The following is a 16,608-nucleotide window of genomic DNA, read 5'->3' as shown; positions in this document are numbered from 1 at the left end:
TGTATGAGAAATATTTCACAACGTCTGACAACTGAGATAATGTCTAGAGTCTATTTTGAAATATTCTATATTATATTCTCTTTGTGCATATTTTTATATCTTAAGATGGGTAATGAATGGGACGTCAAACCTTCACATCAGTTCACAGATCAGTGAATACTTATACGGTTTACACGAATGAGTATTTGACTTTCTAAATGTTTGCGATCTTGAGATGGCGTAATGCAAACGCAGGTAGTTAGTGAGAGGCGGTGGTCCTACGAGTGCTGGAAAATAAGCAGATATTTTAAGTAAAAACGAAGTTTTTCCTACAAGAGACTTTAAGAATGGTAGAATTACCGAGAAAATTTTAGGTAAATATACACAAATGCTACTAATGTGACATTTTATTGTGGCAACGTTTCGCTCTCCAGGAACTCTGTCAAGCCGTTACGGCTTGACTAAGTTCCTGGAGAGTTAAATATTGCCACCATACAGTGTCACATTAGTTGCATCTGTGTCTGTTTACCAAACTCTTTGTTAAGAACTTGATGAGACGACTTGTAGGTGAAACATCTTATTTAATAAAAGATCTGCTACTGCTATATGATTGCTTTCTGCCAACACCAGATATCTGCCACTGACCTGTACTTGTTACTCAGCCCAGAACAACATACTGGGATGTATCGAAGTTTTTGTCGGCTATTACTTCCTTTCCAGTGTCGGTTATTTTTAGTAAGATTCTTCGGGAAACAAGACAGGTATTTCCTGAGGCGAGTCTTGGACATATGATGGCTCGCCAGTGGAGTTTTTGGTGACCTGATCGAGGCCTTCTGATGCCTTACGGGTCCACCCCTTTAAAAATTAAGAGTTCTGTTTTCAAGATAGTGTTCATACGTTATAAGTCATGAGTAAATCACATAATACAAGTTAGAACAGATGACGTCCATTATGGCTGACGGGAGTGCAAGAACCTCAAAATACCCGTTTAACATCCCCCTACCCCAACACCCTCAAGCAAAACAGTAAACTAAAGTTAACCAAATTGTCGGATAGTTTAGGAAAACGCTCAATGCACATACTACGTATGCCCTAACCCTCACACACACTTAATCAAAAACTTACACACTTACCCAATCACTTAAGCATCTAAATATTCAAATTCTTATCCTAACACTCAAACACTTACCCAAAACACTCACGCAGTTACCCAGACACTCACACACCTTTCCAAAAATATACTATTATACTCAAACGTTTACCTAAGCACCCAAAACACTTACACAAATTCTCAAATAATTACCAAAGCTCTTACCCTAACAATAGTATCCAACAAAAACAAGTTATATTTTTTCTAAAAGCAATATAGGGCAGCCAGCCAGGAGAGAAGCAGGGAGGGAGGGAGAGCAAGGGACAAAGAGAGAGTGAGAGTGAGAGAAAGAGAGAGAGAGAGAGAGAGAGAGAGAGAGAGAGAGAGAGAGAGAGAGAGAGAGAGAGAGAGAGAGAGTAAGAAATTATTAAAATTATTAAAAAGGGAGAGAATAAAGTGTGTGATAGAATGACAGTTTGAAAGCGAGTGACCTGTGTCTTCAGACTATCACATAGACGTTGCCACAATCATCACTGCATTTTTTTTTTTTTTACACAGGGTTTGACAAGGTTAAGTTAAGGATCCCTAGCTTTACTGACAAGCTATTTACAAGTTAAGGATCCCTAGCTTTACTGTCAAGCTATTTACAAGTTAAGGATCCCTAGCTTTACTGACAAGCTATTTACAAGTTAAGGATCCCTAGCTTTATTGACAAGCTATTTACAAGTTAAGGATCCCTAGCTTTATTGACAAGCTATTTACAAGTTAAGGATCCCTAGCTTTATTGACAAGCTAAGAGCTGTTAACTACATCAGCTCATTTGAAAGCATTTTTATTGTGATGAAACATACAAGTAAGGGACAGGATGAAGTTGGAGCCATCTGTGGGCCAGCATTTTCATCTGATCAACTGACTTTATCTCGTTGACATCATAATACTGTACGAATGTGTTCCATACTAGAGTCATCCTGGGGATAAATGATCTCAGATGAAGTGATGTTCTCCAGAACATCACTTTAATATTCCCTTAATAAGAAGTATTTTAAATCGACAGGAAATTACAATGACTAATAAACAGGTTCAATAAAAGAAAGTTAAAGAGAGAATGCTAAGGCTAAGTTAACAAAGACAAAAATAACCTAGAACAAGTAAGATGAGAGAAATAAGGAGAGGTTAACATGGAACAGAAATTAAGAGTATCGTAAACATTGATAAAGAACAACGACTCACTTCAGCCATTACCTAGAAAACTAACACTGGAAACATGATTAATCTAACACTAACAAGAACAGGAAATTGTAAAAGTAATGCAGTACAACTATGTTCAAAAACACTTAGAAGAACAACAGCTGTACAGAAAAATTGGTTACAACCTCTACCAGATTTATTTTAGAGGTGCGTCAGTGGCATCTGTGTCAGCGTTAACATTGCTGTGTGACTGACCACGAGTTGTTTTTCTTTGTATTGGACTGATGAAGTCACTGCGTGGCGAAACGTTTCCTCAATAAAGATTTCCAAATGCTGCATAAGTGTCTAATTCTGCATAATCAAATGGTTAGGTAAGATAAGGTGTGTCAGAAAATAGGATAAATATTTCCTGACGCGGGTCTTAGTCATATGATAACCCCGCAGCTAGAGCTTTAAGTCATCTGACCGAAGCCTTCACCATCTTACCGGTCCACCCCTTTAAACATTATGGTTAGAATTATAACCATTAGTTATAATGTATGGGAGTGTCCCCTAACAGCGCTCACCGGGAGTTACGAAATCGTAAGTTTCGGTCGGCCAGATATTTACTGTCATTGATGTGCCTCTTCGTCTTATCAATATATGAGGCCACAGCGCTCACACATATATTCACATGCAACAAAGGACTTAAGATTTATTTGAATTTGGTCTGATATGTTATATGATTCCGAGGTAACTCTACTATTTGTTTGTGGGAAGAAAATATTAGAATTACCTCGGAATTTTATTATTGCAGTTAATAATGGAAGATCAAATATTCACTTGTGTACAATACCAACTTTTTTACTTGAAGTGCTCATTAAATAATTTAATGATTTGCTATTATACGTTTTTATAAAATTCGTAAAAAATATTAATAGACCTCAGGCTCCATATTGTAATTTAAAATTATCGGAGTGAATGTAAAAATCTTCAGTTGAAAGAGTAGATACCAATTTACATTTATAATAAATGATAAAAAATACGAAAATTTACTATAGAGATCAGTAAAAGATGATTTTATGTAGACTACAACAATGAATATGATGACACATGTTACCGACAGGTATTGAGAAATGACACTTTGATCACTTTATGGTATGACTAAAGTACCATCGTACACGTCCTTAAGTGGACTGCAACTTTTTTTCCTTTTAAGAATCTATTTTTCTTCTAATAATAACATGTAAAGTAAAAGGACACAAGTGCAACTAATGTGACATTTTATTGTGGCAACGTTTCGCTCTCCAGGAGCTGTGTCAAGCCGATAATTATCGGCTTGACAAAGCTCCTAGAGAGCGAAACGTTGCCACAATAAAATGTCACATTAGTTGCACTTGTGTCCTTTTACTTTACATATTGTCGGTAATTCTACCAACATTATTATAATAATAACATGTAAAAATAACGAAGAGTTACTTATTTTGTAAGGTAAAATTGTGTTTGTCTAGATTTCCAAACAATGAAAGAAGAAGGAAATAATGTCTAAGGTTTTAAAATTCAATTATGCATCGTCTCCATAACTTCAATGAAAAAAAAATACTAGTTTACAATCTAATAGGCAACCATCTAACTATTTTTGTTCGTTAAAGCATAAAAATATGTTAATGAATGTTGGGCATAAAATTCCCAAAACCATAACCATCGTAATGATTGTTGACCTTGATGTTAAACAAGGGAAGGTCATCTTTGATTCTGAAGGTCAGTAATTATCTCATTTGATTAATGTTAAAAGCGCATATCAGCTGGAAAGATTGAAACTGATCCCGATGATGAATGTTGATGATTGTAATAAATGAAACATTAAAGAAGAGTGATTGTATATCAAAACTAGCCATTATGCATTAAATTTAAGATTACTTTCTTTTACGCTTTCATGAAATAAATGATTAGATGATTGCCCGTTAGTGTTAAAACTGCTCTTTTTTTGTTGAATTATATAAAAAACGATTCTTTCTGGATTGTGAAATGTCGATTTTTCATTTAATTTCATTTTCATTTCATTTGCTCAATTTTCCCCTTAATGTAGTTTTGATGGCAAGTTTGAACTGAAACACTAATATTCCGGCCGACTCTCGCCGAGGTAGGGTGATATAAAACAGAGGAAACACATTCATCGTCTATCGTTCCATCACTGTTTTGCCAGAAGCGTACCAACGTCACGGCCTTCCGAACTGCAATACCCTCATCCCTCCTTTAGAAAGCAGGCACTGTATTTCCAACCTTCAGGCTCAAATTCGGCTAACCAGTATCCCTGAATCCCTTCATAAATGTTACCTTGCTAACCCTTCAGGAATATGTCAAGTCATACAAACCATTTGCCTTCACTTACTCCAGTGTAATGTGCTCACAAGCCTGTTGATATTCAACCATAGCACTCAAAGCCTTCCTTTCTCTCTCCCTCCAGCCTTTTTAGTATGACTCCTATCCTCCTTCCCATCACTTCCCGATTTATGCATCTTCCTTGTCAACTTATTTTTTCCAGTCTCTCTTTATGTTCAAACCACCTTAGTAGTGTTCCTCAGCCCTCTCTGTTAAACTTCTAGTTATTCCACACCATCTAATCTACACGTTATGAATTCTCTCCATAAAATTCACGCCATAGACATCAATCAAACTTCACAACCAAACTGCTTCCAGCCTTCTCCTCTTTACAACGTGTCGGTTCCACTATACGTTGGTACATTTCCCTTTTTACCTACAGAGATAACGTTCTGTGTCTCCAGAGATGCATCAGTGTACCACCCATCCTTATACCCCTCATTAATTCTGAATTGTGTGATTCATTCATCTTTCATTGATCCAGCCTCCGACCAGTCCATTCCTAAATATTTAACACATTTACTTTTCCCGATCTGACATCCAGTCTTTCATTGTGTAAATTATTGTTACCCCCATCACCTTCCTCTTTCCTATGTTCACTTTCAATTTCTTTTTTTTACATCACATCCTAAATTTTTTCACCAACCTTCGCAGCTTCTCTTCACATTCGTCCAAAAGAACGGTGTCATTGGTAAAATGCAACTGTAACAATTCCCACTTTGTATCATTCATTATCCGTTAATTCCACATCTCTCTCAACACCCAAGCATTTACTTAGACTCCAACCCCATCTATAAAGATGGTAAACAACCATGGTGACATCACACATCTTTGGTTAAAGATTACTATTACTGATTAAATCTCCCCCTCCTATATCCTACCCTTATCCTTACTATCCATATAAAGGTTCTTTACTGCTTATCGAAACCTATTACCTATTCCATACATTTGCATCATCTCCCACAATGATTCGCTGTTCACCCTATCATGTGCCAATTTCCAATCTATACTTCCTGAAACAACATTGTTCCTCTACAGTCTTACTGTCTTACTGTTTTTCTTTCAGTTATGAATCCCATGGCAAATTCACTTATTCTTTGAATATTTATTTTTTAACTCATAACACGGAAATGAATAAAACTGTTATTTTTGAAGTTAGTTTTGAGAAAACATTAGATTCCTTTAACACTTTCCTGCCGCAAATTAACTTTTACCTGTCTACGTACTAAATTCTCGTCGTTTATGCCCAATAATTATAAACAAAACTTGGTGTATACTTTTAATAATACAACCTTAAACATTTGTTTTGATTATCCTAAATTATCAGTAAAGTTCGACTGCCAGAGGTCTTTACTAGTTAACAATGATTTTATTGAATTTTGTAATAAGCAACATAGTGAAACTCTAAATTTTTCAGCGAGCACATAAGTAAGACAGGTAATTTTGTACCCATGAAAGTAGTTTATTTTCCTATTACTTAATGTGGTAACATTTTCTTCAGATATATAATAGACGCGATAAACTGTGCTATAAGTTTTATCCTCAACAAATCTTAAAATAATCAACAAATCACATAAAATCATTGATAAATTCTTTAGATCATTAAGGAATTTCAAGTAGAACGAACTTTGCGATTGCTAAATAATCGTTTAGCACCACTAGAGAACACTATCATACATTTGATCACTCCATAGTTGACCTGGGCTTTATTCTGACATTGATCTGCTTCTTAAGGAGACGCCTGACCAAGCGGTAACGATGGCTTGCTACAGCTATCATCTTTCATGGTACAGCTATCATCTTTCATGGTACAGCTATCATCTTCCATGCTACAGCTATCATCTTCCATGCTACAGCTATCATCTTTCATGGTACAGCTATCATCTTTCATGGTACAGCTATCATCTTCCATGCTACAGCTATCATCTTCCATGCTACAGCTATCATCTTTCATGGTACAGCTATCATCTTTCATGGTACAGCTATCATCTTTCATGGTACAGCTATCATCTTTCATGGTACAGCTATCATCTTTCATGGTACAGCTATCATCTTTCATGGTACAGCTATCATCTTTCATGGTACAGCTATCATCTTCCATGCTACAGCTATCATCTTTCATGGTACAGCTATCATCTTTGCACAGCTATCATCTTTCATGGTACAGCTATCATCTTTCATGCTACAGCTATCATCTTTCATGGTACAGCTATCATCTTCCATGCTACAGCTATCATCTTTCAGCTATCATCTTTCATGGTACAGCTATCATCTTTCATGGTACAGCTATCATCTTTCATGGTACAGCTATCATCTTCCATGCTACAGCTATCATCTTTCATGGTACAGCTATCATCTTTCATGGTACAGCTATCATCTTTCATGGTACAGCTATCATCTTTCATGGTACAGCTATCATCTTTCATGGTACAGCTATCATCTTTCATGGTACAGCTATCATCTTTCATGGTACAGCTATCATCTTTCATGGTACAGCTATCATCTTTCATGGTACAGCTATCATCTTTCATGGTACAGCTATCATCTTTCATGGTACAGCTATCATCTTTCATGGTACAGCTATCATCTTTCATGGTACAGCTATCATCTTTCATGGTACAGCTATCATCTTTCATGGTACAGCTATCATCTTTCATGGTACAGCTATCATCTTTCATGGTACAGCTATCATCTTTCATGGTACAGCTATCATCTTTCATGGTACAGCTATCATCTTTCATGGTACAGCTATCATCTTTCATGGTACAGCTATCATCTTTCATGGTACAGCTATCATCTTTCATGGTACAGCTATCATCTTTCATGGTACAGCTATCATCTTTCATGGTACAGCTATCATCTTTCATGGTACAGCTATCATCTTTCATGGTACAGCTATCATCTTTCATGGTACAGCTATCATCTTTCATGGTACAGCTATCATCTTTTCATGGTACAGCTATCATCTTTCATGGTACAGCTATCATCTTTCATGGTACAGCTATCATCTTTCATGGTACAGCTATCATCTTTCATGGTACAGCTATCATCTTTCATGGTACAGCTATCATCTTTCATGGTACAGCTATCATCTTTCATGGTACAGCTATCATCTTTCATGGTACAGCTATCATCTTTCATGGTACAGCTATCATCTTTCATGGTACAGCTATCATCTTTCATGGTACAGCTATCATCTTTCATGGTACAGCTATCATCTTTCATGGTGCAGCTATCATCTTTCATGGTACAGCTATCATCTTTCATGGTACAGCTATCATCTTTCATGGTACAGCTATCATCTTTCATGGCACAGCTATCATCTTTAATGCTACAGCTATCATCTTTCATGGTACAGCTATCATCTTTCATGGTACAACTATCATCTTTTATGGTACAGCTATCATCTTTCATGCTACAGCTATCATCTTTCATGGTACAGCTATCATCTTTCATGGTACAGCTATCATCTTTCATGGTACAGCTATCATCTTTCATGGTACAGCTATCATCTTTCATGGTACAGCTATCATCTTTCATGGTACAGCTATCATCTTTCATGGTACAGCTATCATCTTTCATGGTACAGCTATCATCTTTCATGGTACAGCTATCATCTTTCATGGTACAGCTATCATCTTTCATGGTACAGCTATCATCTTTCATGGTACAGCTATCATCTTTCATGGTACAGCTATCATCTTTCATGGTACAGCTATCATCTTTCATGCTACAGCTATCATCTTTCATGGTACAGCTATCATCTTTCATGCAGCTATCATCTTTCATGGTACAGCTATCATCTTTCATGTACAGCTATCATCTTTCATACAGCTATCATCTTTAATGCTACAGCTATCATCTTTCATGGTACAGCTATCATCTTTCATGCTACAGCTATCATCTTTCATGGTACAGCTATCATCTTTAATGCTACAGCTATCATCTTTATGGTACAGCTATCATCTTTCATGCTACAGCTATCATCTTTCATGGCACAGCTATCGTCTTTCATGGTACAGCTATCATCTTTCATGGCAAAGCTATCGTCTTTCATGGTACAGCTATCATCTTTCATGGTACAGCTATCATCTTTCATGGTACAGCCATCATCTTTCATGCTACAGCTATCATCTTTCTTGGTACAGCTGTCATCTTTCATGGCACAGCCATCATGTTTCATGGTACAACTGTCATCTTTCATGGTACAGCTATCATCTTTCATCGTACAGCTATCATCTTTCATGGTACAGCTATCATCTTTCATGGAACAGCTATCATCTTTCATGGTACAGCTATCATCTTTCATGGTACAGCTATCATCTTTCATGGTACAGCTATCATCTTTCATGGTACAACTGTCATCTTTCATGGTACAACTGTCATCTTTCATGGTACAGCTATCATCTTTCATGGTACAGCTATCATCTTTCATTGTACAGCTATCATCTTTCATTGTACAGCTATCATCTTTCATTGTACAGCTATCATCTTTCATGGTACAGCTATCATCTTTCATTGTACAGCTATCATCTTCCATGGTACAACTGTCATCTTTCATGGTACAGCTATCATCTTTCATGGTACAGCTATAATCTTTCATTGTACAGCTATCATCTTTCATTGTACAGCTATCATCTTTCATGGTACAACTGTCATCTTTCATGGTACAGCTATCATCTTTCATGGTACAGCTATCATCTTTCATTGTACAGCTATCATCTTTCATTGTACAGCTATCATCTTTCATGGTACAACTGTCATCTTTCATGGTACAGCTATCATCTTTCATGGTACAGCTATCATCTTTCATGGTACAGCTATCATCTTTCATGCTACAGCTATCATCTTTCATGGTACAGCTATCATCTTTCATGGTACAGCTATCATCTTTCATGGTACAGCTATCATCTTTCATGGTACAACTGTCATCTTTCATGGTACAGCTATCATCTTTCATGGTACAACTGTCATCTTTCATGGTACAGCTATCATCTTTCATGGTACAGCTATCATCTTTCATTGTACAGCTATCATCTTTCATTGTACAGCTATCATCTTTCATGGTACAACTGTCATCTTTCATGGTACAGCTATCATCTTTCATGGTACAACTGTCATCTTTCATGGTACAGCTATCATCTTTCATTGTACAGCTATCATCTTTCATGGTACAGCTATCATCTTTCATGCTACAGCTATCATCTTTCATGGTACAGCTATCATCTTTCATGGTACAGCTATCATCTTTCATGGTACAGCTATCATCTTTCATGGTACAGCTATCATCTATCATGGTACAGCTATCATCTTTCATGGTACAGCTATCATCTTTCATGGTACAGCTATCATCTTTCATGGTACAGCTATCATCTTTCATGGTACAGCTATCATCTTTCATGGTACAGCTATCATCTTTCATGGTACAGCTATCATCTTTCATGGTACAGATATCATCTATCATGGTACAGCTATCATCTTTCATGGTACAGATATCATCTATCATGGTACAGCTGTCATCTTTCATGGTACAGCTATCATCTTTCATGGTACAGATATCATCTATCATGGTACAGCTATCATCTTTCATGGTACAGCTATCATCTTTCATGGTACAGCTATCATCTTTCATGGTACAGCTATCATCTTTCATGGTACAGCTATCATCTATCATGGTACAGCTATCATCTTTCATGGTACAGCTATCATCTTTCATGGTACAGCTATCATCTTTCATGGTACAGCTATCATCTTTCATGCTACAGCTATCATCTTTCATGGTACAGCTATCATCTTTCATGCTACAGCTATCATCTTTCATGGTACAGCTATCATCTATCATGGTACAGCTATCATCTTTCATTGTACAGCTATCATCTTTCATGGTACAGCTATCATCTTTCATGGTACAGCTATCATCTTTCATGGTACAGCTATCATCTTTCACGGTACAGCTATCATCTTTCATGGTACAGCTATCATCTTTCATGGTACAGCTATCATCTTTCATGGTACAGCTATCATCCTTCATGGTACAGCTATCATCTTTCATGGTACAGCTATCATCTTTCATGGTACAGCTATCATCTTTCATGGTACAGCTATCATCTTTCATGGTACAGCTATCATCTTTCATGGTACAGCTATCATCTTTCATGGTACAGCTATCATCTTTCATGGTACAGCTATCATCTTTCATGGTACAGATATCATCTTTCATGGTACAGCTATCATCTTTCATGGTACAGCTATCATCTTTCATGGTACAGCTATCATCTTTCATGGTACAGCTATCATCTTTCATTGTACAGCTATCATCTTTCATGGTACAGCTATCATCTTTCATGGTACAGCTATCATCTTTCATGGTACAGCTATCATCTTTCATGGTACAGCTATCATCTTTCATGGTACAGCTATCATCTTTCATGGTACAGCTATCATCTTTCATGGTACAGCTATCATCTTTCATGGTACAGCTATCATCTTTCATGGTACAGCTATCATCTTTCATGGTACAGCTATCATCTTTCATGGTACAGCTATCATCTTTCATGGTACAGCTATCATCTTTCATGGTACAGCTATCATCTTTCATGGTACAGCTATCATCTTTCATGGTACAGCTATCATCTTTCATGGTACAGCTATCATCTTTCATGGTACAGCTATCATCTTTCATGGTACAGCTATCATCTTTCATGGTACAGCTATCATCTTTCATGGTACAGCTATCATCTTTCATGGTACAGCTATCATCTTTCATGGTACAGCTATCATCTTTCATGGTACAGCTATCATCTTTCATGGTACAGCTATCATCTTTCATGGTACAGCTATCATCTTTCATGGTACAGCTATCATCTTTCATGGTACAGCTATCATCTTTCATGGTACAGCTATCATCTTTCATGGTACAGCTATCATCTTTCATGGTACAGCTATCATCTTTCATGGTACAGCTATCATCTTTCATGGTACAGCTATCATCTTTCATGGTACAGCTATCATCTTTCATGGTACAGCTATCATCTTTCATGGTACAGCTATCATCTTTCATGGTACAGCTATCATCTTTCATGGTACAGCTATCATCTTTCATGGTACAGCTATCATCTTTCATGGTACAGCTATCATCTTTCATGTACAGCTATCATCTTTCATGGTACAGCTATCATCTTTCATGGTACAGCTATCATCTTTCATGGTACAGCTATCATCTTTCATGGTACAGCTATCATCTTTCATGGTACAGCTATCATCTTTCATGGTACAGCTATCATCTTTCATGGTACAGCTATCATCTTTCATGGTACAGCTATCATCTTTCATGCTACAGCTATCATCTTTCATGGTACAGCTATCATCTTTCATGGTACAGCTATCATCTTTCATGGTACAGCTATCATCTTTCATGGTACAGCTATCATCTTTCATGGTACAGCTATCATCTTTCATGGTACAGCTATCATCTTTCATGGTACAGCTATCATCTTTCATGTACAGCTATCATCTTTCATGGTACAGCTATCATCTTTCATGGTACAGCTATCATCTTTCATGGTACAGCTATCATCTTTCATTGTACAGCTATCATCTTACATGGTACAGCTCTCATCTTTCATGGTACAGCTATCATCTTTCATGGTACAGCTATCATCTTTCATTGTACAGCTATCATCTTTCATTGTACAGGTATCATCTTTCATGGTACAGCTATCATCTTTCATGGTACAGCTATCATCTTTAATGGTACAGCTATCATCTTTCATGCTACAGCTATCATCTTTCATGGTACAGCTATCATCTTTCATGGTACAGCTATCATCTTTCATGGTATAGCTATCATCTTTCATGGCACAGCTATCATCTTTCATGGTACAGCTATCATCTTTCATGCTACAGCTATCATCTTTCATGGTACAGCTATCATCTTTCATGGTACAGCTATCATCTTTCATGGTACAGCTATCATCTTTCATGGTACAACTATCATCTTTTATGGTACAGCTATCATCTTTCATGGTACAGCTATCATCTTTCATGCTACAGCTATCATCTTTCATGGTACAGCTATCATCTTTCATGGTACAGCTATCATCTTTCATGGTACAACTATCATTCATGGCACAGCTATCATCTTTCATGGCACAGCTATCATCTTTCATGGTACAGCTATCATCTTTCATGGCACAGCTATCATCTTTCATGGTACAGCTATCATCTTTCATGGTACAACTATCATTCATGGCACAGCTATCATCTTTCATGGCACAGCTATCATCTTTCATGGTACAGCTATCATCTTTCATGGTACAGCTATCATCTTTCATGGTACAGCTATCATCTTTCATGCTACAGCTATCATCTTTCATGGTACAGCTATCATCTTTCATGGTACAGCTATCATCTTTCATGGTACAGCTATCATCTTTCATGGTACAGCTATCATCTTTCATGGTACAGCTATCATCTTTTATGGTACAGCTATCATCTTTCATGGTACAGCTATCATCTTTCATGGTACAGCTATCATCTTTCATGGTACAGCTATCATCTTTCATGCTACAGCTATCATCTTTCATGGCACAGCTATCATCTTTCATGCTACAGCTATCATCTTTCATGCTACAGCTATCATCTTTCATGCTACAGCTGTCATCGTTCATGCTACAGCTATCATCTTTAATGCTACAGCTATCATCTTTCATGGTACAGCTATCATCTTTCATGCTACAGCTATCATCTTTCATGGTACAGCTATCATCTTTAATGCTACAGCTATCATCTTTATGGTACAGCTATCATCTTTCATGCTACAGCTATCATCTTTCATGGCACAGCTATCGTCTTTCATGGTACAGCTATCATCTTTCATGGCAAAGCTATCGTCTTTCATGGTACAGCTATCATCTTTCATGGTACAGCTATCATCTTTCATGGTACAGCCATCATCTTTCATGCTACAGCTATCATCTTTCTTGGTACAGCTGTCATCTTTCATGGCACAGCCATCATGTTTCATGGTACAACTGTCATCTTTCATGGTACAGCTATCATCTTTCATCGTACAGCTATCATCTTTCATGGTACAGCTATCATCTTTCATGGAACAGCTATCATCTTTCATGGTACAGCTATCATCTTTCATGGAATGCTCTATGCAAATTTTTTATTTGAATATTCTTCTAATTTCTGTAGCATATTCTTGTTACAATTAACTTAGTTACATTCTCGTTACTTTATTTCAAGAAATATTGATATATACTGTTGTACTTTAATAATAATTTTGAGAGCACAAGCCTTAGTTTTCCATATTGACTCATCTGCATTTCTGCCATCCAGCTTATGTATGTTACTGTTATTATTGTTAACTCAAACACCTGTTGGTATTCTGTTGGCTTTAATTTACTAAGCTTGTTTATCAGTTGTTTTAGTGTTTTTTTTTTTTGGTACTCACTTAATTTCGTCAGATTCCATTGATGCAATGAACTAATTGCCAAATATTAATCCTACAAATAAAGTATCAGTTTATATACTCATATATATATATATATATATATATATATATATATATATATATATATATATATATATATATATATATATATATATATATATATATATATATATATATATATATTCGTATGTTGTTTTAGCCCGCCTCACCAGACGCAGTTAGGACAAGATTTTTGGAACAATTGGTATGTGCAGGTAACCGAAGACCAAAGTTACCTGACCCATTCCCATCATCCTGGAAAGGCTCTAGTAACTTGCAAAATCCTCTGCTGTTTGGCTTAAACTTTCAGAAACTTGCTTCCTAATTCGACGACTATGAAGAGTGAAAGTCATGTGTGTTCAGTGAGTGTACAGCTGCCAATTTTATGTATAAAAATAGTTTAAAACTTTATTTCTGTTAAATCACGTTGAATATATTTAGGTTTTCCCTGTTCTGAATGGCTTCAGTATTTAATGGCTGATGGAGCCGCGATCAGGAGATCAGCCATTATGTTTAGTTTATATGGGCAAATTCGATAAAAATTAGCTTGGAGTCACTGCGAGAACTGGAGAATGTCTCTACTGATCAGGATCGAATTTTCAGCTGAGGAATGTTTTTACAGAGAGCATTGTTCACCTTGCTGTTTTGCTGCATAAGTCCCAATCTTCTTAAATAACCTAAGCGCATTTGAGAGGAATGAGTGGGTCAAATAGTTTTTTATAACTTGACGTGCTGTTGGAGTGTGAACAAGGTAACATTTATGAAGACATTCAGGAAACTGGTTAGCTGGACTTGAGTCCTAAAGGATGGGGAGAGGGGGAGGAAGTACAGTGCCTGCACTCTGAAGGAGGGGTAGCGATGTAGCAGTTAGGATGACCATCTGAACTGATATCGGTGCGCTTCTGGCGGCGAGACATTGAATGAATGATGATGAGAGTAGGGAATGGTTGGTGTGTAAAAAAGAAATAATTTACGTAAAATAACTAAAGAATGCTTCGTTTTATGTGTTTCAGAATATTATTGCTGATGCATCACATCAAAAAGGTGACGCCCTCGTGGTCTAGACTGTGAAGCTGCAGATTAGAAATTTTAATTAAATTTATAAAAACATTTTGGAATAATTACAATAATATAATCAAAACTAAGCGGTAGACCAGACAGAGTCACATAGCGTTGCAAGGAGGAATGTACTCAAAGGAGGACTGTGCGAACGTCGTAAACCCTTGGAATCGTTGGATAATGACCTCAATCTTTCAATGTTGATGATGGGTTCTTGTAAAAGAAAGTTTGGCTTTCACTGAGCTATGTAAATATTAAATTGCCAATTTCATTAAAATGGAAACCAAAGAATGTCTTCCCTGACATCTTGTATCACTTAAGATAAGGTGCATCTTAACTAGAAGTATATTTGTATTGAATTTGGCTATGTAGGCGAAGATTTGCTGATTTTATAGAAAAAAAAATGAATTTCCTTACAAAAAAAATATTAATGACATTTTTTTATTTTTAGGACAGAAGAAAATTTTAAATACAGAATAAGTGCAAAAGAAAAGAAAACTGAGAAACAGTTAAAACTAATATTTGTAACTTCCAGGAGTTTAGCAAAAACTTTAATAGAGGAGAACGTTATGGCAGAGTCGACACATTGTTAAGCGTTAATGTTCTCCACTAACTTCCTCCAAAGTTTTTGTTTGTAACTACTCAACGTCTTATTCCATCACCTTTAAATTACCAATTTTTTATATACCATTCTGGTAACTGGTTTCCACGTGACAACATTAGAAAGTGTCTGTTAATCAGCTTCAGAATTTTGTCATTCGTGAATCGTACTTAAAGGAAAGTTGATATTGTTAATGAAGTGTGTAGTTTTGTAGATGAATGGTTCAGAGAACCGACATGTTGATAAATTAGACACATGTGCAACTCTTGGGTATCTTTATTGAGGAAACGTTTCGCCACACAGTGGCTTCATCAGTCCATACGTAGGAGAAACTTGAAGAACAAGTTTCTCCTACGTATGGACTGATGAAGCCACTGTGTGGCGAAACGTTTCCTCAATAAAGATACCCAAGAGTTGCACATGTGTCTAATTTATCAAGTGTGTAGTTGTTGTTTTGCCACCGGTAATGCCATAATTGTGGGGCATCCCTCCTCGAGGATAGTGCCTCGATGCTAGTGAAGGGCTTTTGATCCAAGGAGCTGAACTTGTCTTCCCTTTCCTTAAAAATATTCTAAATGCCTTCCATTCCCCAGCTGCTATCAGGACCAAAAGGGTTTAGTGCTTCTTCCTGTTTAAAATAAAGCATATTCTTGGCGCTTCAGTCTTTAATGGCTGGTGTGTCTTATGAAATGTATGAGACATTTTGGGTTTATTCTATGTAGGTGCAACTTTTCTGAATTGTGATCAATTACTATAGAATGCATCTTGTAGCCAATTTCAAATTTTTTGTGTTTATGTCTCTCCTGTATCTTAAGTTGGGTGCCAATTTTA

Source organism: Cherax quadricarinatus, chromosome 2, assembly GCF_038502225.1.
Source record: "Cherax quadricarinatus isolate ZL_2023a chromosome 2, ASM3850222v1, whole genome shotgun sequence".
Taxonomy (NCBI): Eukaryota; Metazoa; Arthropoda; class Malacostraca; order Decapoda; family Parastacidae; genus Cherax; species Cherax quadricarinatus.
The sequence above is the reverse complement of the archived record's forward strand: the minus strand, read 5'-3'. Positions refer to the sequence as shown.